We start from the raw sequence: 25,510 nt of genomic DNA, 5'->3' as shown, positions 1-25,510 counted from the left end.
ATGCTCAAGCAAAAGGAGATGAAATCGGAGATGTAGGAGCATGTATGACGGCGATGAACAAAAGGGACAGAATCCCAATCACTGAGGGAGTAATCGGAGGGAAGAAGGTCACGGTATTGAGGGATAGTGGTGCGAACACGGTGCTGATTAGAATGATTTTGGTACGTGATGAAGATCTGACAGGAAAGAAGTCACCAATTATTTTCGTGGACAATACCATCAAGTGGTTACCTGAAGCCATCATAGAGATTTCAACACCTTATTATTCGGGGAACGTTAGGGCAAAACGCCTAGAGAACCCTTTATTAGACCTGATATTGGGGAATGTTCCAGGTGTTCGAGATGTAGACGCTCCAAACCCCCAATGAATTTGCAAGGCGGAAATCAGGGAGAAGGGAAGTCGCCGCATTATATCAGAAGAAGTACACAAGACAAATGGTGATTTACCGCACATAGAATATGCCCAAGTGGAAATGTCAGCAGCCGTTGAAGCAACCGTCAAAGTGGAGGAGGAGTAGACCAAAAGCTTCACTCAATCAACCCCTTGCGCTAAACTCTCGTGAGTTAGCCAAGCACCAGATGCAAGATCGGACACTGCAGGGCTGTTACCAGCAAGTAGAGGTGGAATGGAGAGGACATCGTGCCGTTTACATGTTTATAGTTCAGAATGGACTTCTTTACCGGAGATGCATATACCGCTCCGGACGAGTAGTTATGCAGCTTCTCGCACCGCAAGATATACGGCAGGAGCTCTTGGCTTTAGCGCACAAAAACATCGTGGCGGGCCATCGAGGGATGTGTGAAACCATCAGAAGAATTGCTGAAGATTTCTTTTGGCCAGGCGTGCAAATTGACGCAAGGAGATACGTCAAGTCTTGCAAGGTTTGCAAGCATTTTCCAAAGGCCGTGTTAACCCAAGGAACACGGAGCACGAAGGTGTCACGTTTTCAGGAACAATTAGGCGGGACTAGCACTGCTTATTAGTGGTGGTATTTATCATGTCGTGTGAATTGTACAGTGCTGTGCTCAGGTGGATATTTTAGGTCTGAGAACTGTGGACACTTGGAAACTTTGAACGGAACAGTGATGGGTGTTGGTGAACTGCGTAAGTTATACTGGATTAGGACTTTGTGGTGCGACAGGGAGTTTTAGAAGAGACTGCATTCGAAACGAAAGACCCTACAATTCAACAAAGCGGGCGTGATTTGTTGAGAAAGTGAGCCGTTTTTATGGAAAAAACGCTTAAAAGGGGGAGGTATATTGTCATAAGTAACCCCCCGAACGGGTATGTGCCGGAACCCTCGAAGGTGTATGCGCTGAAAACTCCCAAGGAGTATGTGGCAATCAAGAAGGTAACAAGTGGGCAAACAAGGAAATGAACATCGAGACGAGAAGAAGAAGAGGAACGAGGCGAGCGTGGGTAGAAGGAAGAAGACAAGGCGACGCTCCTGGAACTGACCGCAGCGTGATCGGGGCCTGACGACGACTGAGGCCTACTGACTGGAGCTCCAGGCTGCGATCCCGGAGGGAGACCCCGCGGCAGCGCACCGTCGGCGGCTCCAGGTTACCAACTAAGCTACAGGCGGGGACGTCCGGGCTACGCTGCGACGCCAGCTTCACAACGCAACTAGGGCTACGCTCCCTTGGCTGTTGGCAGCGTCGGCTGGGCCCACGTCCTGCAAGCCTCTTCGAGACGCGACGATCACTTTTACTTCTACGCCTAGCACGAACACATCTGCTGCAACGTGAGGCGACAACAACCTTCCCAACTTTTAGGCGAGCTCGAATTGGTAGAACACTGTGACTGTTTACGTACTTGTCGTGTGCTCCGAAAGGTAGTCCGAGTCAATTAAACGGTTTTTCTGTGTATCCTGTCCGCTTGGAGAATTGACGTGACAGCTACCCCGTATTGCATCCGACGTCACCCAAAACGTGCGAAGCTACCTTGATTGCCAGCGACGAACGCGAACAAACAGACCCACTGGACATCTGTAGCCGATCGCCGTCCGATCGAGGCCCTTACGCCATATTGGAATTGACCTTTGGGCGCGTTCTCTACGTGCTGATCTGAGAACAAGTGGATTGTCATACCGACAGACTACATCACGCGCAACCCAGAGACCATCGCTGTTTCGAAGGGGACTACACAAGAAGTCGCCAAGTTCTTTACAAACGAAGTTTTTCTGCGACATGGAGCCCATTAGGTTCTAATGACGAACCGCGGAACGGCCTTCATTGCGGAGCTTATGAAAAGAATCATAAACTACAACAACACGGACCACCGAAGAAAGATGCGGCACCACGCCCAAACGAACGGACTAAAGGAACGTCTGAACCAGACGATCGCGGATATGCGGTCTATGGACGTCGACGTTTAACATAGGACTTGGTACGAAGTCCTTCCGAACGTCACGTTTGAGTATAACACGGCTATCCAGAAAACAAGGCAGATGGCTCCATTTGAGCTTGTTCACGGAAGACGAAATACTACAAACCCTGGCTCCTTGCTTCCGAACGTAGGAGACGAGGACATCCCCGACCATTTCTAAGGATACATTCAGCATGCGTAGGAGGCCCGCATGGTCGCTCGAGTTCACACAACGAACAAAGATTTGGTGTATGGCGGACGCTCTAACATCCGACGCCGAGACGCCGATTACCGCCAATAGGATCCTGTGTGTGTTTGGACACCCATCCGACAACGTGCACTGAGAGAGAAACTTCAGGGACAGTATTTCGAATCCTACCGAATTCAACAACGTTTTGGACAACTTTTCTACGTGGTGATCCCCGATGGGAATTCTGGAACATCACGACGACGCACGCTGCCGAAGTCGTTGACCTGGTTCGCCTGAAACATTACTACGCAAGAAAACGGACGTTTTGAAGTTTGTGCAGACTCTTCTATGTTATCATGGGGATGTGCACTCTTTGAAGGGGATAAGGCCGCGAGCCATCCACTGGGTTTGTTTATTTATGATTTGTTTTTGCGGACCAGCTGCGCCGGTCTGTGTTATCTGTGTTATCGGCGCGCCGATTGAAGCGTGTCTTCCATTTTTTACGCTGCAATTGTTATCTCTTTTGATAGGGAAAGTGTTCTGAACTAACATCACGAGCTTAGAATAATTTTCTTGATCTTCAGTGTTCCGGATGCAATTCGACAGTTTTTGAAGTGCTTGCGGAGAAAGGTAAATACCTGCAGAGGAGACGCCGCGGTATTCTATTCGCCAACACTCGCCTGCGCATGTACCTTTGTTTACTGATGCTTCACCACCAGTGTATTTTTTATTTGTTTGGGGAGCACAAGTTCACTTCAGGAACGCTGTGTTTCCTTCATTCCAACAGCGTCATCTTTGGCTTCTTGAAAATATGCTGGCTACGCAAGCCAAAATAAGAAATTAAATTTTGTTGCGCCCTGATATGTTGTGTGACTACAAAAACGTATGTCAGTCACGTGTCTCCGGGATGGTAAACATAGATGCTGTCAATATTACTCTTTACGGTGTTATAGAACAAATCCTTCTAGGTGTTTTGTTGTGCTCAAAAGTACATAATACAGGTTACGACGTGCAACAAAAACAGCTGTAACATTTGTTTCAAAGCGCGGCGTACCAAAACAAAAACCCTAGAATACAAGGGTTAATAGCATACAAAAACTTACTAGACTACCCTGTAGGCAATTCTGCACCTCGTGTTCCGCAAAGATGAAATCGAAGAATTGGTTCATTGCCTAAACGTTTATTATGCTTTTGTGCACCTCAGTGTTAACAATTGCCCTAACCATGAAATAAATTTTGCCGAGGGTGAAATCGCAATATAAAATTCGACAGTTTAGAAATTCGCAACCTTTCTAGTGTGTGAACGTCAATGAAAAACAAACGTTTTAAAACCACGACTTCTCAGTGACAAAAATTGAAACCGAAGTTGAGAAAACATGACCTTTCCCTCAAGTTTTAACATCGGCCATTGCCCTGAAAAAGATTTTTGTCTCGGAAACACTGCATTATTCAACAGCCGCTTTAATTTGGTGGTGGGTAAAAACAGCGACGCGAGTGTGTTCCGCGAAATCTTTGTTTTTAGACCACAACACTCTGTGAACGCGCAAAGGGCATGATGAAGGCGAATTTCTTCGAGAGATATCACGAATTTGGTGCGAGACAGAGAAAACAGCGTGCACCTATTGAAATCACACTCCTCTTTTCTCTTCTTCGCCTTGCATTACGGAACCAGCCGCTTAAAAGAAGGTAAGGTTAGCTGCTCGCACTGAAGTACCGTACGTTGCGCACGCTGGAAATCCATTAGGCTGGCTCTTACTATTTTCTCTTCTGCTTACCCTTGCAACAAATACGCAAGTAAACATTGAATTTGCGCAAATACATGATGGATTAGAGTGTCCTAGGCTGAGCGTAAAAATGTCTTATTGGCGCTACAAGGATGGAGCTATTTTTTTAGTTCAACCAAAAATAACAAGGTTCCCCTAAAGTTTTAGAACGGAATGCTGGCAGCTGGAAGACACATGTGATTTTGTACTCCTAAATCCTAGGACCAATACATTGACAACAAATTGGGCCTTTAAATAGGCAGAAATTTTATTCACGTCCTTTTTCACATTCGCTTTTGTGTCTTGATTCGTTGACAAGGAATTATTATACCTAATCTTAACGAACGTCTTTTCATTCCCTCTTTAAAAATAAACAAGAAACTCCATTATTTAACGTCACACTGCCGTTTTTTCTAGTAAAAATTTCGGGACACCACTAACAAGAACAATGGAACTTTATTAGGAGGGATGGCTAAAGGCTGCATGGGGAAATGGAAAAGAAGGGAGGGGAGAAGAACGCCTAATAGCGTCCGTACTTCAGCCCCCAGTTGTGCTCTCAAAAATTATTTCAACAAAATTGTCGGACATGTGAATGTCAAAATACATTTATATCGCTTCCTTGGTTTTTTTCCAGAAGTTTTATATGGCACACTTTATCTTTTGCATAAAATGATATTGCGCAGAAATGTAGAAATTTTTTATCAGTTATCGGTGCCCGGAGTTTTAATCACTGCTTTAGTACGACTTACTGCCCAGTGTCGTTGTTATACTGTCCGACGAGGACGAGCAAAATGCACGTATGTGTTGGTTAAACCTTGGTTTGCTCTGGATTATACGAAAAGGATAGAAATTACTAGCGGTTGTACCGGCAATGCCCGGCTGGCCCATTATATATGTCATTGAGATGTGGACTACGAATGGGCCCTCCCCACACCTGCTACACATGCTTCTTGGAGAGCCAGTTAGCATGTGTGAGTGTGTTACATGTGCAAGACCAATCCGCAACCTAGCTACGGTAACTTCGATGTGTCTGTTGTATGAGTGAGTAGTGTATGATCCCAAGTGTGGTTTTATTACGTGTAACTTGTTATGTGTCTTTTCACGTCAGCGTGTTTGCCGTGTGTTGCGAATTTGGTGTCTAATGTGTGGCTTTACGTCTGGGTACGGCACTGTTGCTATGTCCACTGTATTCAAGAGTGTAGCAGCACTGGCTCTTTGCGGTTTCATACCCGGTTATTCCAAATTGGCAAGTGAAAAGCATTTCATTGAGCGGGTGAAGTTGGAGTGGTTGTTTAAACCAGAAAACCATAAGATGAGCAGGCAACCTTCGCTGTAGAGGAAAAAAATCTGTTGAAATCCTGGTCGATGCTATTCACCAGGTTCTCCAACAGCTCATGAGTTTGAAGTGTGGATTGAAGAGAGGGAGGTTGGGATTTTGCTTGCATTCTAATGTGATATGACAAAGAGTGCCGGCTTGTAAACAGAACTTTCATTCGGCAGGAGATTTCACTAGGGAATATACGATTTAAGCCGAGTTGGTGAGGAAAGGTATTGTCACCTGTGCGAAGTGCTATCTCAGTTGGTATAAACTGTGCTTATCGTTCACCAGTTTTATAAGTAATATCAGCTCCTACGGTGGCGCTCGGATGCACGAAGTCACAACAAATGGCGAACGCTACGACTTTCTCTTTTTACTGGTCACGTCTTCCCTTTCACAATATGATAAATGAGGTGCGTCGTTGCAGATAGGACCAACAGATGGCCACCGCTCTGCAAACGCGGGAAAATGCAACTGAATTACACGTCAGGAGGGGTGTATATTAAAATATTCTCGCTAGCGTTTTTCTCTGCTTCTGACCGCAATATCCTGAAAATGATTTTTGGCAACTGGATGGGCAGCAGTTGCAAGGAAAAATGAAACGGGCTGTGCGTTTTGTGAGGGATGTGTAAAACCACACATTTTTCCGAAATCTTCATTGTCCCATATCTTTATTGTCTAATCTTCCCGAATACTTCATTGTCTACAACATTGTCAAAAGACAAAATGTTGTAGAAAAGTGTTTAGATACTTGAGTAAGTCGCCTATATCAACAAAATCTACCTCAATATCTGAAATGGTCTGTGCTAAAAAAATTAACATCGAAAAAATATTTACCCACTTTTAACTCTCTGCAAGGGGTAATTGGATATATTTTAAGCAAGAGTGAGCTCCAACACCATAATCCCAAAGCGCTCATAAAATTTAAAGCCTTTCAAACCAACAGTTTAGCTACCTCTTCACATAATCTCATAGGCTTTTCAGGTTCGCCAAGCGTGTCATTTCTAAAAACAATTTGGCCATTTTACCCGCGTCTCAGGGCAAAATCGTTAGGATTAGGTTTTTGCATTTGTATGAATAATAGTCCAGTTACACTGGCACCTTAACGGCTGGTAAGGAAAACGGCAGTTCATTTTAACGGCTATTAGGCGGATTTACACAGCAGCGCGAGGGCAGTTTCGGACTTAACGGCGATCTGGCCCAACGGAGGTCGCCGTTCTCCGTACCAAGGCTGTTACGTCCGTTCCGTCGGCCTAGAGGCAAGATGGTTGCCCCCCAGCAACAACGTCGCCCCACTTCATGCGAGCGTGCTGCCTCAAAAAAGCTTCGTGGGGTCACCATCGCTGACGCATTTACTAATAAACTAGTGGCAAGACAGTGGTGCTGCGGTTAGTACAAGCGACGGCTTACGAAGTAGGACTCTTAATTACCTCGAAAGTACAACACACGCAAACTCATTAGAAACAAGAAGGATTGGTTTGGAGGGTTAAATGAAGTTCTCCAGTGCTGTTAGGAAATATTGTTGTGACAAGTAAAATAAACACACTGCGCGAGATGCAGAACATAAAATAATTAGCCAAAAACATTATTGTGGTGTTTGCGAAAGAACATTTATGTTGCGTGATAATTCACCTGAAAGGAAATGAACATGGAAACTACTGTGTGAACACAGTGACCCCCATTCCCTTCCCGCGGCAGTTACGGCGTCAGACTGCCGTTTGCGTTAACTGCCGTTGTAGCGGCCCCTGTAACAGGGGTATAACCTATGGTAGCAAAAATTAAATGGCTAAATATTTATAAAATTTTATTTGAAATACCTTTGGGTACACCAATTTTGTTCCGAAATGGTTAAGGGAAATCCTCGACAGAGTTGGTTAGGGGGAAATCCTAAAACTTTTTGGGTATTCTCAAAGGCTACGAACATCAGCAAAAAGAACTTTGACGTGCGAATGGGTGACTGAGATATTCAAGAATTTATGAAAACATAATTTCCCCTTTTCTTTCGTTACGAGTGCAAATTCGGAAAATGTTGCTTTAGTGAGCACCTTCGGTATGAAGCAAACGTACTCTCAAATTTTCAAGTCTCTACAACCACCAGTTTTCGCTGGGAATTGATTAGTCAGTAATTCAGTCGGGCACTTCTCTTTATAAGTATATATTATATGTCAATATATTACGCATTCTCTAGCGGACGATTACCATGAAAAAGCTAAAAACTAAAAAAAAATTAGAAGAAGAATGTTATATCAACAATTTTTAAACAAAGAACATCCAAATATCGTAGTTTATATTCCAGTGGTCATATTGATGCGGAGTACCCCATCAACGGTGCGGAAAAACATCGAGATATCTAGGACAGTATTTATGTTGGCGAACTTAAATACACAGTTACTGGTTACATATCCGATCAGACGTTAGCACTTCGTTAAATTTCTTGCAGATTAAACAGGTAAGAAAGACCTATTGCTGCAGACTAGGCATTTCTATTCGAGAACCGTTCAGTGAACGGTGTCACACACCGATGTCACACACATGAAATGGTTTCATTATTCTTTAAAACGTTTTATTACATACAGAGTACATTTATATCCTCAAAATAAACTACAAACAAAAGTGATAACTTGGGCCATCATTATTTCATGGTGAAGTGTTTGTAACAGTAGCAAAGATAACTTAAGTGCTAGTTTAGTGTGCATCAGAATGCTGATGTGTAGTGTATAATAAATTTAGCTAATGCTAACAATATTACATTTAAAAAAACTATAGCATAATCCGTTGGTAAGAAATTCTCTCGAAGAGAATATGTTCACATGTTCGACACAGGTGAGTATGTATAGAAGTCTCGTACGTGCTTGAGCCCGAATGCCACGGCGCCCACAATTGTTATCAAGCTAAATAGCGAGAGAATATTGTACCACGGTGCTCGGAAAATAGTGCTTTTAACCTCCATAAATCGCCAGGTAACTAAACATTCAGGCGGGATCAATAATCCATGTGATCTGATAGACATCAGTACAATTGTATCGGAATAAAAACTTTGAAATAACCTGGCTGCTATTTCACCGCCACCTAAATTTTAAAGGTCACAACTTCATTTTTGCCCAATCCAGCAATAAATAAACGGTCTTTAAGATAGCTAAAATGTCTGCTTCGGTAGATGAGGTAAAAAGTGGTCCAACATTAACAGGTGCGGAACCCATTCAAACAAATGCATACGCAGTCCTGCCGCAACGACATTTGTTTCAGTATGCTGCGCTTCTGGGCACCATCCTTTTTATTTTGGCGAAGCGTATAAGGTCTCTGCAAAAGAGGCTTCAGGCGGTCAATTTAGTGCTATATAGTCAATATAGTGGTACGGATCGTGAATATAGTGCTAGTGATCGATGATCATGCAAGGAAGCCTCACAAACTTTTAAAACGTTCGCAATAAAAACCCTAATATGCTTTCTAAGGCCAAGGAGATGAAGATGGTTATGATATTGCGAGGAGTTTTTTTTTTGTTTACCGTAGCGGTGTTTAACAATGACGTTTGTAGTAACACCGCTGTACAGTCTACAGTCCTTCATTTGGTGTACGTTTTCTTTCAATTCTGTTCTTTTCCACATTTTTGCACTCGTCTTCCTGGCTACTTTAAATTTCTTCGACGCACATTCTAGCCGTTTTCAACTTAGCTCAATCGCTTTTTGTTACTCTGCAGCAAGGTAATGCCGATGGGATTTGGAAGCCAGATGAATCCCTTACAGTGAACTTGGCGATTGGCCTTGCACGGTGGTACGAAATGTTGCAAGGTATGCTGTTTTCTTCATCTACCATTCCACAGTTTACCCTGCACCTGTTGGCCGATAAGCCTTTTTGTTCCCACGCAACACGTTTGAGGTTAAAATTAAAAAGCGAATTATTTTGTCTCCTATAGAGCCATTCACTCATGACATCTCACTCCTTCTTCAGCAGATAATAAGAAACTTTTTGCTTGCCTACTTTGTCAGTGCATGGCATATAAATTGCTCGCCTTCATTTTGAATGTCCTTAGCAATTTTATTATTCTGTCTTGAGCCTTCTGATCTCCTGCTTTCAGGATATATTTGAAATTTATGTTCTGAACATAGGTGCAGAAAAGGTACTACTCCACTGCGAACCTCCACTTTTAACGTCTGACTCTGTGCACAACAAACCATCCGAGTTCATTTGCACATCCACACTCTGTGTAAAACTCCTGCAGTAGCTGTATGTAACCCTTACTTGTTTCCTGACACCTCCTTCTTGGATGCATTTGGTCTTTTAAATATATATTTTACATCCTCTTATAATTGTGTCGATATATCTCATGGTGCAGAGATTTTGCACTTCTACTATTTTAAACGGTAGCAATCCCATTAGAAAGCTTTTTTTTCTTTGGTGAATTTAAAATCATTGGCTGAATTCGGCTCCCATAAAGTTTCCTGTCATTCTGCTAGAGTTCCCTTAAACTCGCACATGTGGGGGAGCTTTCCTGATCACTTGAGAACGCCCGATCAGATCCTACCGTGTTTCGCCAGGGCGGTCTTTCCTCATAATACTTATAAATGGCATTCTGCTGCTTGAAGCAATAAAGTTTCATGCCACGTCGTGAGAAACGATGGGTATTCTTCCTAACCAAAAAACGGTGGCGGCTGTCATGAAGTGCTTTGGCTTGAGCACCAAAAGGCTCGTTTTAGCTTTTTTGCCTGGCGCCTTACTTCCACCGTATGGTACGCAACTCTGCTGGAGTTGCATTATCCGGCAACCAGCTCATACACTCTGGAACTTCTTTTAGGTGGTACGAGAACTGCGAAAATCTTTTTGAGCAGCTGAAGGCCACTGTCTTTTTAGAGCAACTATGATGCCATATTGATTTATCAGGAACTGACACTTTTTATTGTTGCCGTAGTAGATATGGGAGAGGTGTTGTATTCATGCTGTTAGATTGAAACTGTCGGAAGCGAATTATACCTATGCCAGTCGTTCTAATAGGTCCACAGCGAAGTATAGTATCACCCAGTAGTGTCTCATCCTGGTTGGAGCTATCCATAAGTTTCGTTTTTACCTCTACCGCCGCCACTTAACGATCGTAAGAGACCCCCGTGCGGTCTGCTGGTTGAAGACTATGAAGAATATATCGCAATGCCTTGTACGCTTAATACTTCGACATCAAAGTAGAATGGGTGTAACTTACTATTCCAGGAACAAGCATTTTGATGCCGGCGCTGTTTCTCGTTGGCCTCTTAAACCACCTGGCAATAATACAAGATCAGTATCACCTGACAGGGTTCTCACTATTCCACCTATCAACTGCACTGCGTTTGACTTTTGCACCTACCTCTTGTTCAAAGGTTAACAGCGGCACTGCGTAAAAAAACCGCACTGCTTGCCGCCTCAACGTCTCGTTTTAACAGTCAGTCACGTCATCAAATTCAGAGCTTCCGCATACCACACACCTGACTAGAAATGGGTGATTGTTGCACTCAGCACTGTTTACCCACAGATGTTTCAAATGCTTTACGATCTTGTCACAGCGAGGTACCTAGCCTTCGGAAAAACATATGATTGCGCCCGCACTTATTTTTCGTCTGGCGTTTCTACCTATATAACAGGATACGTCACCTAATGCACATTTTGTGAGCCGCACATACGATCCACATCCTCGCCTGCTGAACTACACACCCACTTCCGTTCCCGTACCTGCTTTTCCAAACCATTGGCAGTGACTTTAAGGACCCTGGTCATGCACACCGACTGACTAACGTTAAATAATAGCAGCCGTGATCTTTTTAGGAGTTATACAGAAACAGCACTAATAAGCTCAGTATATGTCTTACAGGTCGCAGATTTGTTCTCGCGTGCAAAGCTCTTGTGTCATGGTGCCTCTCGCGTTCCCTCTGAAGGCTGTTGCCGGACATTTTTATCTGCCGTTGTTGAAGACGTTCTTCTAACGAGGAACACTATTCACGAATATACATTCGCCTACCATCCAGAGACGAACGGGTTGACTGAACAACTTTATTGAACTTTTTCTGGCCTGCTCCATTTTATCACTTCCTCTATCCACCTTAAGTCCAGTCGCTTAGCAGTTCGACTGCCATGAGCACCTGGTCTCCAGCCTCAGTCACAGTTCTTAGTTGCCCGTCTGCAGATTAAAGTCAGCAAACACGATCGAAAGGAACGTTATACTCCCCTCACCATGCTGTGTGGTTCCGGCTTTTCAACGAAGTGCTAGTTTGAGCTCCCTCACATAGATAAGGATTACGCTAACAATTTTGCCAACGCATCGCCCATCGCCATAACATACGGTGGCGTCTAACTTGATTGTACAACTTTCAGTATAACTGAATACCATCTGTTGTGGTTACAGTCTGTCCATTTCTTGAGTTGAGTGTTTTCTTTCGGTTCCCGCCGAGAGACCCCAAATGTCTTGAACAAGGTTTGTATGGCTCATCGCTCAGACTCCACTGCGAAAAGAAGCATTGAACATTTATACTTCACTGGACGCAAAGCAAATAACAAAGTAAAATTTCCGTTCACGAAACGTAGCTAGAAGCCGGCGTACGTTTCCCAATGTTGCCCAGCGAACAATCCAGACATCCACAAAGGGGAAAAAGAAAACCTACCGTAAACATCCCATTGCAGTCGGCACTTTCTGAGTTTTTTTTCTTGTGTTAGACCGGATAAAGTCGGTATCATTGGAATGTCGCCATGTAACGTTGGCATTTGTAGGCGCGTATTTCATCATTGGCGGCCTGTGTCTTTCAAGGCAAAACGGCAGCCGGGTTCTCCAATAACCGTGTTGCTTCTGTGGCGACCCGGCTACACAGAAGCAACGATTTATTGGTAGATAAATCGGCTACGGGGAGAACCTCTCTGTCGAATGATAACCTGTCGAATACCGAAGCAGCGTTTTATAGCTAGCAAATCGCCTCTGGATAGCGGTGAATCATAAGGTGCATTTGTTGAATAATGTAGGACTTCGATGTCTTAGGAACCCATACAAGGTTAAAGTTTCCATGTTTAGTACACTTCTCTTTATTTTAACATCTTTTGTTATTCTTGTTTGTATCATTCCGTGATGTTTAACTCGCGCCTTTGTGGTTTTCCTCAGTTACCTATTCACAATGTTCATACTCCTGTCTGTGCAGTTACTCGTCTGTTGAAATATCAGCTTCTCTTTCTTCTGAGCTCCGTGCTTTGTCTCATTCTTTCGGTTGTACTCGGGGAAAGTTGCGCATCAGATGACCTCTTGTCACCGGTGGTCAGTAAAGTGGATGGTGTAGTTGATCGCCAGGATTTCCTGTAGCATCCTTTAGAGAGACCACTCAATAGAAAGTGGTGGTACCTTCCCGATGATCTCACATATGGCTCCTAATTGCGCACATTGACCCGTCCCTACAGCGGCAAGGATATCATGCAAATGCCACGGCTCAAGCCATTCGTGCCGCATGATTCCTAAACACGTTTTCGCGGTGGCGTTCTTGTTTAGATAGCGTAATTGGTGTGAGCATTTATTCATGCGCAACCCTGTTGAGTACATGATTGTTACTACATTTCTCGAATAGTTACTCTCATATACAGCGCCACCAATTCATAGTCTCACAGTCTATATTCTCTAATCTCTTCGGCTCGGGGTCTTTCTCTTCACCGTCGCCTGCATGTGTGTTCTGTGACGTATGCTATGTCGAATAACCATCTTACAGCACGCGTCAATATCAGACTATATATATATATTGTGAGGCCGTAGATAGGAGGCGACCAGGCCGTGGCTTTGTAGCTCTTTATTCGGAGGCGGGTGGAAGAGAAGCCAAGATGGCGATGAAGCCCAAGCGCTGAAAGTGATCTCCGATGAAGCGGGATCGGCGATGATGCTGCGTATGTATAAGAAATGATAAAGTGTACACCTCAAGCCGGTGGTGATGATAGTGAGCAATTTCTACCTGCGGTGCAGACAAGCTGTAGCGCCAAACAAAGCTCACACAATTCTTCGTCCTGCGTAAAGCGGCCGCCTGGCCGCGGGATAGGCAGGATCACGACGAGTGAAGACCTTAAGCCGGGACACGTGTACAATCTCTTTAACGCGACGACGGCGGTCCGAAGTTGCACGAACTGGGGTGACGCGATAATTTACGGTTGAGGTCACCTCGACAATCTTGTAAGGACCAAGAAAGCAGCGTAATAATTTGTCGCAGACGCCTGGAACGCGAACATGTGTCCAGATTAAGGCTTCGTCACCGGGGAAGAAATAGACAGATCGATGAGCAGTGTCACAGCGCTGTTGGCGGTCTAGTTGACTGGCTTCAGTGTGCATGCGAGCATGCTGGCGGCAATTCGATGCGTCGCCATAAACAAATTGTTCGGTAGACGATGCAGAAGGGGAAACCGGAGTGGTGAAGAAGCAGGTATACAAAGTGTTGGAAGGGAGCCGACCGTACACAAGGTAGAATGAGGGGTATCCTGTGCGGTTTGAACGGCGGTGTTGAAGGCAAAAGTAACAAAAGGTACGATAGTGTCCAATTTTTGGAATCAGGCTGTATGTACTTCGATAGCATGTCGGAAAGAGTGCGTGAAAGCGTTCCGCAAGGTCGTTATTTTGAGGATGGAAACACGACGCTATTCTGTGAGAGGCGTTAGCGGCTTGAAGTACGTCGGAGAGGACGTGCGACAGGAAGCTCTTGCCCCGGTCACTTAGGAGGACGCGAGGAGCGCCGTGGCGAAATAAAATATTGTGCAAGAAAAAGTGAGTGACGTGAGCCCCGCTGGCCGAAGAAAGTGGAGCCAATTTCGTGTAGCGAGTTAGATGGTCCACGGCTGTGACAATCCAGCGTTGACGAGTAGCCGTCATAAGCAGTGACGATAAAGGTCAATACCGACCACGTCAAACAGTATAGCTGGGCATGAAACCGGCTGCGATAGGCGGGCGGGTGGAGACCTAAATCTCTTTCGATGTTTGCAGGGCACGCAGAAGTTGACGTATTTGGCGACACTAGCAGACAGTACCAGCCAAAATAGGGGACCTTGAATGCGCTCGTAGGTTTTGTGAAATCCAAGGTGGCCACCGGTTGCGTCCTCATGGAAAGCTTGCAAGATGCTTGAAAGAAGGGAACGTGGCACAACTGGAACCCATCCGGCACCATCGGTGTGGTGGTTGATACGGTGCAGCGTGCCATCAACCAACTGAGAATTTCGTAGTAGCCGACGTAGGCGGCTATTAGGTTGTTGCGTCGAACCGGTAAGCCGATTCATTATGTTTCGGCATTACCTGTCGGCGCGTTGACGGGCAAGCAAGTCGCGGAAATTGGCAGACGTGACATCAAAGGGTGCAGTCGGAAGGCGGGGAGCATAGGTGGGTGACACGAAGTCGTCAGAAGACTGCATGAGCTGGCACCCTGAAAGCAGAAAGGCATCGATGTGCTTAACCCCGCACTTGTACTTGCTCGTAAAGTCAGATTCTTGCAAGCGCAGCACCCACCGAACACATCGTCCCGACAGGTACTTTAATGAAGACAGCCAAAACAATGCGGGATGGTCTGTAACAAGCAGAAAATGTCGGCCGTACGGGTATCGCCGGAATTTTTGTACGGTCCATACAACCGCCAGACACTCTTGCTCAGTGATTGTATAGTTCTGTTTATAGTGTGTCAGTGGGCGGCTCGCATAAGCTACGAGTTTTTCACGCAACTGAACATCTCACTGTAGCAAAACGGCGTCGATGCCTAGCCTACAAGCATCGATATAGAGAATGTCTCCTTTTGTGTCATCGAAATGACATAGTACGGGTCCTGAATAAGTGCCCTGTGGAGGTTTTGAAAAGGTTTTTCGCAGTCCTCATTCCAGGTGAAGGATGTTCCAGAATGCAGAAGCTGGTTGAGAGACGAAGCCAGGCTGAGAAAATTATGGACGAATCGGCGAAAATAATATCGTAGACCGAGGAAACTGCGAATGGCTTTTAGGTGTGGGGAGCGAGAAAATTGGCGACTGCGGAATTTTTTTCTGGGTCGGGCTGGATACCGTTATTGCTGATAAAGTGACCGAGAATCTTGATATATTTTTGTGCGAACTGATGTTTCTTTGTGTTCCGTCAATTTGTCGTTAGCCTGACTAGTCAATACTTCATCAAGTCATGGGAGATGTTCAGAAACACTTGAAGAAAAAATTACGATATCTTTAGAGTAACATAGATATGTCTTCTTTTTAAGGCCACGAAGGACTTTGTATATTATGTGCGCAAATGTACCAGCGGTATTGCACGAGCCAAAAGGAATTATGTTAAATTCATAAAAGCCATCTGGAGTTGCAAACGCCGTCTTCTCTTAGTAAGACTCGTGTATGGGTATCTGCCAATAGGCAGAACGCAGGTCCAAGCACGAGAAGTACTCAGCGCCTTGGAAAGAGCCTTCCAAAACGGACAAGGATGGAATTAGCCTAAAGTAGCAGGATAGAGGGGTCCACATTGGCTGGATCTCAAGGTTCTTCTGGAAATCCTGAAGCCGTGACATCACTGGTGGCGTAGACACATCCATTCATTAGCAGTCCTTTTAGCAGTCTTCGTCAAATTGGCGGATGAAGAGCCGGGACCCAGAAGAAGGTTCCGGTGCCCGTGGAAGAGATAGCCCTGCGCAATACGTCTTGTTAGCCGGTTATCTAGCGGTCTTCTCCAAGCCAGCAGCGGCCTCCACACCACAAATAATGTTTCAATACATAACGGAATCACTGCCGAAGCTTGCGCCAACAGCTTTAGTTTCGGCGGACTCCACAAGTGATGCTTCGTCGTTTTCGTCAACTTCACTCCTTCCCTCGCACGGGGCAGCTTCAGTAAACTTGGTGATAGTATTGGCGACATCGCGTACCCCGAGTTCCCAATCAAAGCTAGAACCAACCGTGGCGCTGTGTTTTAGGGTGAAGGGTAGAAACCTCAAACGGTGGCCATCGGGGCCCATATCAACCTCCAGCGGATGGGCTCCCTGTCTGTTTACCAGGCAGGGACCTCTGGGACGTCTGTGAGTATCAGGGCAATCCGAATGGAGGAAATACCCCCTCCCCATCTTATCACCTATAGCATTTGGTGTTTTCAACCCCTCCCCTTAAACATGACCGGTCCATGAAAGGGGCCGCACCGAAGTTCCTTTTCCTCCTTTGCCTTCGATCTCTCTTCGAAAGCCCGATAATTTCTCGCGCTTTTACACAGTCCAAACCACTTACCGCCCAGTCGGTCTTTCAGGTTTCCAAGTTTCTCAAAAGCCTTATTGGAAAGTCATACAGGTAAGAAGCAAACAACGTGGAAGTTTTCATTTATGTAGAAAACAAAAAAAAATCCTATAATCTCCTGAAGCAAACGCGCATGGTCGGTATTGACATCAAGATCGCGCCCCATTCCAGCCTCAGTGGTAGCCATTGAGTGATCTCTGATGGGGATCTAATAAATGCGACTGAAGAAGATTTGCTCGAGCATCCGAGATGAGGGCATGAAAGCAGTGAGGCCAATCACCATATGCCCAAATGATCCAATAATTCCAACCAGCAACATTATCTTTACGTTTGACCGCTCAACACTTCCTCAGTCCGTCAACGCCGGTTTTATGATCGGTCTAATCGGTACATACGTGCAAAACGTACGCCACTGCTTCAAGTGTAAGGGGTTTGGTAATGGCATATCCTCTTGACGTAGTAAACTGACGTGCCAAAATGAGCAGCACATGACGACTTAACTGACAATTGTACATCTGAGATCTTCACCTCTGCGAGCTGCCACGGGCCACACGCAGTGTTTTCATGGAGTTGTGAAAAGGTGAAGCAGAAAAAAAATGAATCATTGCCTTAACTGCTGTTTGTGTGGTTGTTGTACCAAACTGCTGTTTGTGTGGTTGTGCTGCCTGGGACTAGGGGCCTAGTCAGGCAACTTTAAATGTTGCCTTTTGCCAAAGCCCCAGCGCAACTTCCTTTGTTGCCGAAATAAACAATAAACAAACAAACAAACAAAAGTCAACGAGAACATCACCTCCCCAGAGGCGCGAAACAGGTTCGCCTCTTTTCCTCCGAGGACATTCGTCGACGCAGCTCGCCGTGGGGCGGAGAGGCAGAAGAAGACTTTATTTTTTAGCAGATGTTGCAATGCCTGCTGACGGGGGAGATGCCAAAGGCATGGAGTGCCTGACGAGGGCTGCTGACCCTCTGGAGTTCACAACAGAGGAGTTCACAGCATAGGACATGTTTTTATCAAATATGCGTGCTTAGCAATAAGATCCAGCAATACCGACAAAAAGAAGTAAGTAAATAATAAAAAACTCGTACATTTCCAAGAATGAGAATCCCAAGTTATACAATATACATTAAACTTTTTTCTGTAATACCGGTTACTAGCGGGTACAATAGAAAACGAAACCTTTTTTGACTGATTGTTCGTCATGTCTCTGAAAAAATCACGTCTTCACTCATTACAGTTTAAATTCAGTAGAATGAGACACGCCAAGTCTTTATAAACATCACATTGGTTTCAGTCCTAAATACGGTTGCACTAGTGTTAAATTTTAACTTATTCCTTTGGATGTTCAACACTTTTGGTACATTAGAAGTGGCCGATTGCTTGCTGTAATTAGTCCTAGTTTTAGGTGTACCCCTTATTGGACACAGTACACAGCAATGACGGTTTTCTCTGTCACCATCTACATTGTTAGAGATGAGGGGCCCTTGGGTTGTCTGACTCGTTCAGGCCCGCAGGTCCCGGCTCGGCATGGTGTCGGACTCAAGACTCGAGATGACTGCTTAAGAGGAAACTGGACAGGAGATTTATTCTACATGATGACAGTCGAGACAGGAGAAGAATAACACGAATACAGTCGTTTAAATAGAGTTCGTATTCCCCAGATTCTCGGCTAGGGAATTTAACTTCACACAGGTTGTCCAATCAGGTGGGCAGTGGACGACACTTGATGTACTGCCCACGGCATGAGGCGTGGCTGATGCACACAGACCACTCGGTCGATGGAAAGGGTGAATATCTACGTCATCGATCGTATCTTGTGTTGCACCACTTCGCGCAAGTCTTCATTTTGGAGGCCCCGTGAGAACGGAATTTCAACTCGGCTCCCAGCACGTGAAGACGAGCGACGTCCTGCTCTCGCTGACGGTTGGAAACAGATGAGCTTGGGCACTTGAAACCGCAGCTTCCTTTCGGTGGATCCTTCTTTCATACGTGCATGAAAGAAAGAAGTAGCCCGCAGCGTCCGGTGAACCTTGGATATAGAAGCAGCCACTTGAAACCACCGCCGCCGCTGGCGCCAGGGTTTCTTGCCTTCTCGTGCCTCTGGGTGATTCATCCACGCACACTTTCCTCTAGGGCTTGCGAGGAATTCCTGTGTTGGCCGATCCTAACAGCTCCTCCGCGGCCCGAAAAATCTCGAATGGCCAGCGTTGACGACCGCTGGGCAGGGAGAGAAGAGCCTGGAACTGTGTGTAGGAGCCGTCTTCCACCAAGGAACATACGATCTTGAACAATTAACAAAGGAAAGCACCAGTGGGCTATCCCATGCAACACTGCACCGCCCCACACGCAAGCGTTCAGAATTCACCAAAGACCCACGAGGCTTCCTGCACCGACAAAGAAACACTTTACTACAGAAGCTATCTGATTTTGGCTGAATTTTGGTGCCGCCAAAGCAAGGGTATAGGTCCTGTAGAAAACGCCATTGGCCGACTGCCCTAAACAAGGTTAAAATAAAAAGAAACCCCGGAAGCGATCCAACTGAGTTTCCTCATAACAGTCGGCTCAAGCCATCAGCATTCGCATGCAGTTTTCCCTTCTTGTAGCGTACAGAGAAATTATACTCCTGGAGAGCTAGACTCCATCTGAGCAGGCGACCATTTTTGGGGGACATGTGCCTCAACCACGTGAGAGGGCAATGGTCGGTCTCAAAGATAGACTTTCCTCCATACAAGTAACACGACAACTTCTGCACCGCCCATACTAAACAGGCGCACTGTTTTTCCGAAGCGCTGTACGTTTCCTCTCTACAGGTCAGCTTACGGCTGACGTACAGAATCGGGTGTTCTTCGCGGTCATCGCCCACTTGGCTTAAGACAACACCCATTCCTCTATCACTGGCGTTACACTGGACTATAAACTCTTTAAAATAGTCAGGGGTTCGGAGCAGAGGTCGGCACATAAGCACTGCCTTCAGACTCTTGAAGGCGTTCTCTTTTTGGTCATCCCAGGGTACTTCAGTGGGTGCTCTCTTTCGTAACGCGTCAGTTAAGGGGCTTGCCAGCTGTGAATAGTTCTGGATATACCGCTGGTAATATCCGACCAGTCCCAGAAAGGATCGAATGTCGGTCTTAGTTCGAGGCTGGGGAAATGCCACGATCGGAGCAAGTTTTAGCTCTGATGGACTCCTAGTTCCCTGGCCAAACACATGGCCCAAGTAAGCCACGTGAGCGCAACCAAACCTACACTTTTCCGTCTTCATAGTTAGTCCGGCCTCTCGCAACCTTCAAAACACGCTATTAAGGTGTTCTAGATGCTCTTCCCACGTTTATGAATGTATAGCGACGTCGTCCAAATAAGGGAGAGCAAAGCCCTGCATATCCCTGAGTACGATGTCCATGAGTTTCGACAAACTGAAGGGGGCATTCTTCAGCCCAAAACTAAGCATTAAGGGTCGAAAGGTGCCAACCGGCGAGATAATCTGATTGCGGTACTTGCCAATATCCGCGCACGATATCGAGGGTGGAAATGAATTTTGCGCCGCTCACTCTTTCTAGTCTTTCTTCTATGTTCGGAATCGGGTATATTTGGTCCCTGGTAATAGCATTCAGCTTTCGGTCGTCTACACAGGGACGAGGCTCTTTGCCTGGTGCCTCAACTAAAATCAGCGGTGAGGTGTAGTCACTCTCAGCTGGCTCTATTACCCCCAAGTTAAGCATGCGCTGTATTTCAGCTTCCATTATCTCCTTCTGCCGAGGTGATACCCTGTATGGTTTTAACCGTATCGGCTCGTCAGACGTGAGCTCTATTTCGTGCGTCAGGAGGTGTGTCTTTCCTGGACGGCTGCTGAATCGGTCAGCGAATTCGCTTAACAGCCACTTTAGAGCGTTAATCTGGCCTGAACTCAGGGATTCTGTATTTACAGAAAGAGCCAAGATTTTCTCCACGCTGACGCTATCTCCTGCGTTCTTCTTCCAATCCAACATCTCGCTATCGAGCTCCTCGGGTTCGTTTAGCATTAGATTTACGATCCCGCTGCGTTCCATGTACAGCTTCATGGGATTGCAGTGATAAATTCTCACCTGCTTCCCTCTTCCTAGAATCTTTAGCGCGTAATTCGCCTCAGAAAGTTTCTGCATAACTTCTACAGGACCGTCCCTGTGAACTTCCAGCTTATTTTTCCTCGATGGCCGAAGAATTATGACGCGATCGCCCACACGGAAAGTTCGAAGGCGGGCGTTTTTGTCATAGTAGACTTTCGAAGCCTCCTGGGAAGCTTTCATATTGCGGTGTACTATCTCCCTCGTACTGTTAAGGCGGTCCAGTAGTTGAAGCACGTACTCTACCGCTGTCTGGTTCTCTCCTGTGCCCACCCACATTTCTCTCAGTAATCGGAGGGGGGAGCGCAGGGCTCTTCCGTACACACGTTCCGCTGGGGTGAAACCCGTAGCTTCGTGGGGAACCCTACGCAAAGCGAATAATGTGGTCGGCAGACAGTCCTCCCAGTCCTCTTTGTGCTCATAGCACAGAGCACGTAGCACCCGCTTTAGAACCGAATGCCATTTTTCCACACTGTTAGATTGCGGATGATACACTGAGCTGTGAAGCAGCTTTACTCCGCCCCTCTCTAGGAACGTTGTAGTCAAAGCGCTCGTAAAAACTGTTGCCTGATCCGTCTGGAATTCGGCCAGAAATCGTATACGCGCGAACACCGATAGAAGAGCGTCAACTATCTATAAGGAGCTCAGTTCTTTCAACGGAATGGCTTCGGGAAATTTTGTGGCTGGACACAGCATAGTAAGCAGGTACTTGTAGCCTGACTTAGTCTTGGGCAAAGGGCCTAATGTGTCTATAATAAACCGACGGAAAGATTCCGAGATTAGTGGCACAATTTTCAGTGGAGCCTTCCATGTCTCCCCCGATTTGCCCACACGGTGGCACGCATCGCTTGATTTCACATAGCGCTCCGCGTCTTTGAAACATCCTGGCCAATAATATTCCATTAACAGCCGCTCTTTTGTTTTATTGATCCCAAGATGTCCTGACCAGCCATTCCCGTGGCAGTGACTCAAAATGTCCGTTCTGTATCTTTCAGGCACGATTAACTGATCGAGTGTTTTGGCTGTTTTGTCCTGGTAGTGGTGATACAGTAAGCCTCCTTTCTCGTGCACAGTTATATTGCTTCGAGCAATGCCTTCTTTGGCCGTAACGTGCAATCTCTCCAAAGTGGGGTGCTCTCTCTGTTCTTTGATTAGTGACACCCGGTTAACCTTAAGAAGGCGATCAAAGTTACGTGAAGCTGGAGATAACACTGCCCCTTCAGAGCTATCTGCTTCATTTGCTGGCTCAGTAATCGAAGTCCCTTTTCGGTCATAGCCTTGTGCATCTGTCTGCCTTTGACAACCCGTCACTTCTTCCTCCTCAAGTGTTTCCAGTGGTAGGTTGGCGTGTGCCTCTCTGGCTACCTCATGTTCGGGAATCTGACTTAACTAAGAGGCGAGCTGGCGAGTCTTAGACCTTGTCAAAGCTTGCACCACTCCCTCTCCCAGTTTCTGGCCTCCCTCGTTAAGCAATCGATCCGATCGATTTGAGAAGAGGTAAGGGTATTGAAGTGGCAGGGCCTTCGAGACTGCGGCTTCAGTGATCAGCTCCCCAAACGGCCCGCAAATCCTCACCCGAGCCATTGGCAGGCATACACTGTGTTCCTCCACCGCCTGTTTTATCCATGCGACTTCCGCAGTGAAATCGTCGGCTGCAACGTAGGACGGATGGACAACGTCCATCGTTGCGGCGCTATCCCGAAGCACGTTGCAAGGTTTTCCATTGACTTGCAGTTTGTGCAAGTATGGCCTAAGGAGCTCTAGATTTTCGTCGCTATCATCGACGCACTTGAACACTACCCTAGGTTTGGTGCATTTGGCTGCAAAGTGCCCGACACCATTGCAGTTTTAGCAGCGAAGTGGCCTACTAGCCTCACTCTTTTTTTCCTGCTTTGTCTGCACCCTCTCTCTTCGACTGATCTTCCCGCTTTTCCGGCACTCTTTTTGGCGCCTCCGCCTGCACGGAACTTTTCGAAGAAAGGTTCTTTTTCTGGGAACATGACTCCGCGTCGCGTTCCTAGCGTGTGATGCACTCTCAACTGTGCTCAACCTTCTGCGAGTAGCGTACTCTTCCGCTAGCTCTGCGGCTCTTTCAACTGTGCCGACATTTTCCCTGTCTTGAACCCACAGCTTCACCGCTTGGGGGATGCTTCGATAAAATTGCTCAAGGCAAATGCATTCGACAACTGCATTCGCATCCTCCGTACTAAGTCTCGCTATCACTCCAGCTACTTCGCATGGCGACTGTCACAAGCCGTTGTGTCCAAGTACCGCGAGCAAAGTTCTCCCGTTCAGAAGTTCTCTCAAAATTTTCTAGGTACAATCCTATGTCCCATCCAGTTTCATATGAATGCATGTACTTATCCATCCGATACGATACTGCCTCGCATGTTCTTTCAGGAATCTCGGCTCTCGCGCTACCGCCATCTTTTCGTCTTTCCTTTCCAAGCTCCAGTCGCTTTAGCTCTCTTTCCGCTTTTTCAGCTTCGCACTTTTGTCGTTCCTTCTCTTTCTCCCACTCTCGTTCAGATTCCTCCTGAAGTCGTTTCTGTTCCTGTTCCGCTTTCTCTTTAGCTTCTCGAACTAAGTTTCATGCATGTACAAGCTCGTCGTTATTCTCGACGCTTTTAGGAAGGATCTTGCACAGCTCTTTTTTCGTTATTTTGCCTGGCACTTCTACTGATAGTTCCTCGCGTAACAAGAGCAAGTCCGACTTTGGCAATTTCATTAGGTCCATGACCCCGCTTTCTCTGCTTTGCTTTGGCTCTGCTTCCAAGCAATGTCGTGAGATTAACCCTCCTCAATTGACAAACGCTTGATTCCCAGTGCAAGATTATTCTCTCAAAATCTGAAGCCTGGCGAATCCCATAGCAAAAGCCAAACGCTCACCCGCAGAGACAGCACGATGAGGCACGGTCCATCCCAGCTGCTGCCAACCAGTGTTAGAGATCAGGGGCCCTTGGGTTGTCTGACTCGTTCAGGCCTGCAGGTCCCGGCTCGGCATGGTGTCAGACTCAAGACTCCAGATGACTGCTTAAGAGAAAACTGTACAGGAGGTTTATTCTACATGATGACAGTCGAGACAAGAGAACAAGAATAACACGAATGCAGTCGTTTAAATAGAGTTCGTATTCACCAGATCCTTGGCTAGGGAAGTCAACTTCACAGAGGTTGTCCAATCAGGTGGGCAGTGGACGACACTTGATGTACCGCCCACGACATAAGGCGTGGCTCATGCACACGGACCACTCGGTCGATGGAAAGGGTGAATATCCATGTCATCGATCGTGTCTTGTGCCGGAGCTGCACCACTTCACGCAAGTCTTCATTTTGGAGGCCCCGTGAGAACGGAATTTCAACTCGGCTCCCAGCACGTGAAGACAAGCGACCTCCAGCTCTCGCCGACGGTTGGAAACCGAAGAGCTTGGGCACTTGAAACCACAGCTTCCTTTCGGTGGACCCTTCTTTCATACGTGTATGAAAGAAAGAAGGGGCACGCAGCGTCCGGTGAACCGAGGATATAGAATCCGCCACTTCAAACCGCCGCGGCCACTGGCGCCAGGGTTTCTTGCCTTCTCGTGCCTCTGGGTGATTCATCCACGCTCACTTTGCTCTAGGGCTTGCGAGGAATTCCTGTGTTGACCGATCCCAACAACATATAACTTGTTTTTGTGTACCATCTGGAGAGGTTTAAATATAGCAGCTTGTGAGCTCTTAGCATTGAGCGTTTTGAACACAAAGGTGAAGTTGGCCGGCCATTGAATTTTACCTTTGAAAATTTTTGAAACACTGTAATATCTTTTTTCGCCGGAAAACAAGCTTATTGTTATTTTTTGTGAGTTTGTACCTCACACTTGTATACGTACGTTAGTTTTGAATAAAACATAGATTGTTACAGGTTTATTTTTAGCAATAGCGGTATGAAGTGTTATATTTTATAGAGGCATCTGGCTGTTTGTGCCAGAGCCGTATATAAATGATTTACGTGTACTGACCAGTTTAACAGTCCTTGGAACCAAACGGCAAGGAACTTTTGTTTATGTACCAGCGAAATATAATGGCCTTCTTAATTGAGATTTAAATCTTAGTTTAAGGGCTCATTGATTAGGTGGAAAATTACATAGGTTGTCTTTGATTTCATTTATTCGGAGCTTGTTTTGTGGTAACCAGTTGGAGGGATAACCAGATGTTCGTTAAGGGTAGATTCCTGAAACGTTAGACTGTTTGATGAGAAAAAAATATTCGTGTCATCCGTATACATATTAACATTAAAAAACCAGGTATATTAACAATATCAGGTATGTATGCAAGAAAAAACGTCTAAAAAGGGATCCTTGTGGGACTCCTTTCAATTTCAATTCGACAGATAATATGTCATTGATGCCAACTACCTGATATCGACCGTGCAAGTAGTTTTCCAGAATTTGTATTGTGATCACACGAATTCCAAAGCTCTATAGGTTTCTAACAGAAAATCAAAATGTAGTGAATCAAATGCCTTTTGAATATCTAAGAAAAGACCAAGTATGTATTTTCTGTTTTCCTAATTTACGGTTATCTTTTCCTTGATG

At 45.9% G+C, this 25,510-nt stretch overlaps 1 pseudogene; it reads right to left on the bottom strand.

Moving 5' to 3' along the window:
- Positions 1–21,572: 21,572 nt before the first annotated feature.
- On the bottom strand, positions 21,573–22,622 carry LOC144140093 (uncharacterized; annotated as a pseudogene).
- Positions 22,623–25,510: the final 2,888 nt, after the last annotated feature.

The sequence above is a fragment of the Haemaphysalis longicornis genome, unplaced genomic scaffold, assembly GCF_048455015.1.
Source record: "Haemaphysalis longicornis isolate Haplotype H1 unplaced genomic scaffold, Haemaphysalis longicornis Haplotype H1 scaffold_5, whole genome shotgun sequence".
Lineage (NCBI taxonomy): Eukaryota > Metazoa > Arthropoda > Arachnida > Ixodida > Ixodidae > Haemaphysalis > Haemaphysalis longicornis.
This window is presented reverse-complemented; position numbering and strand designations above follow the sequence as displayed.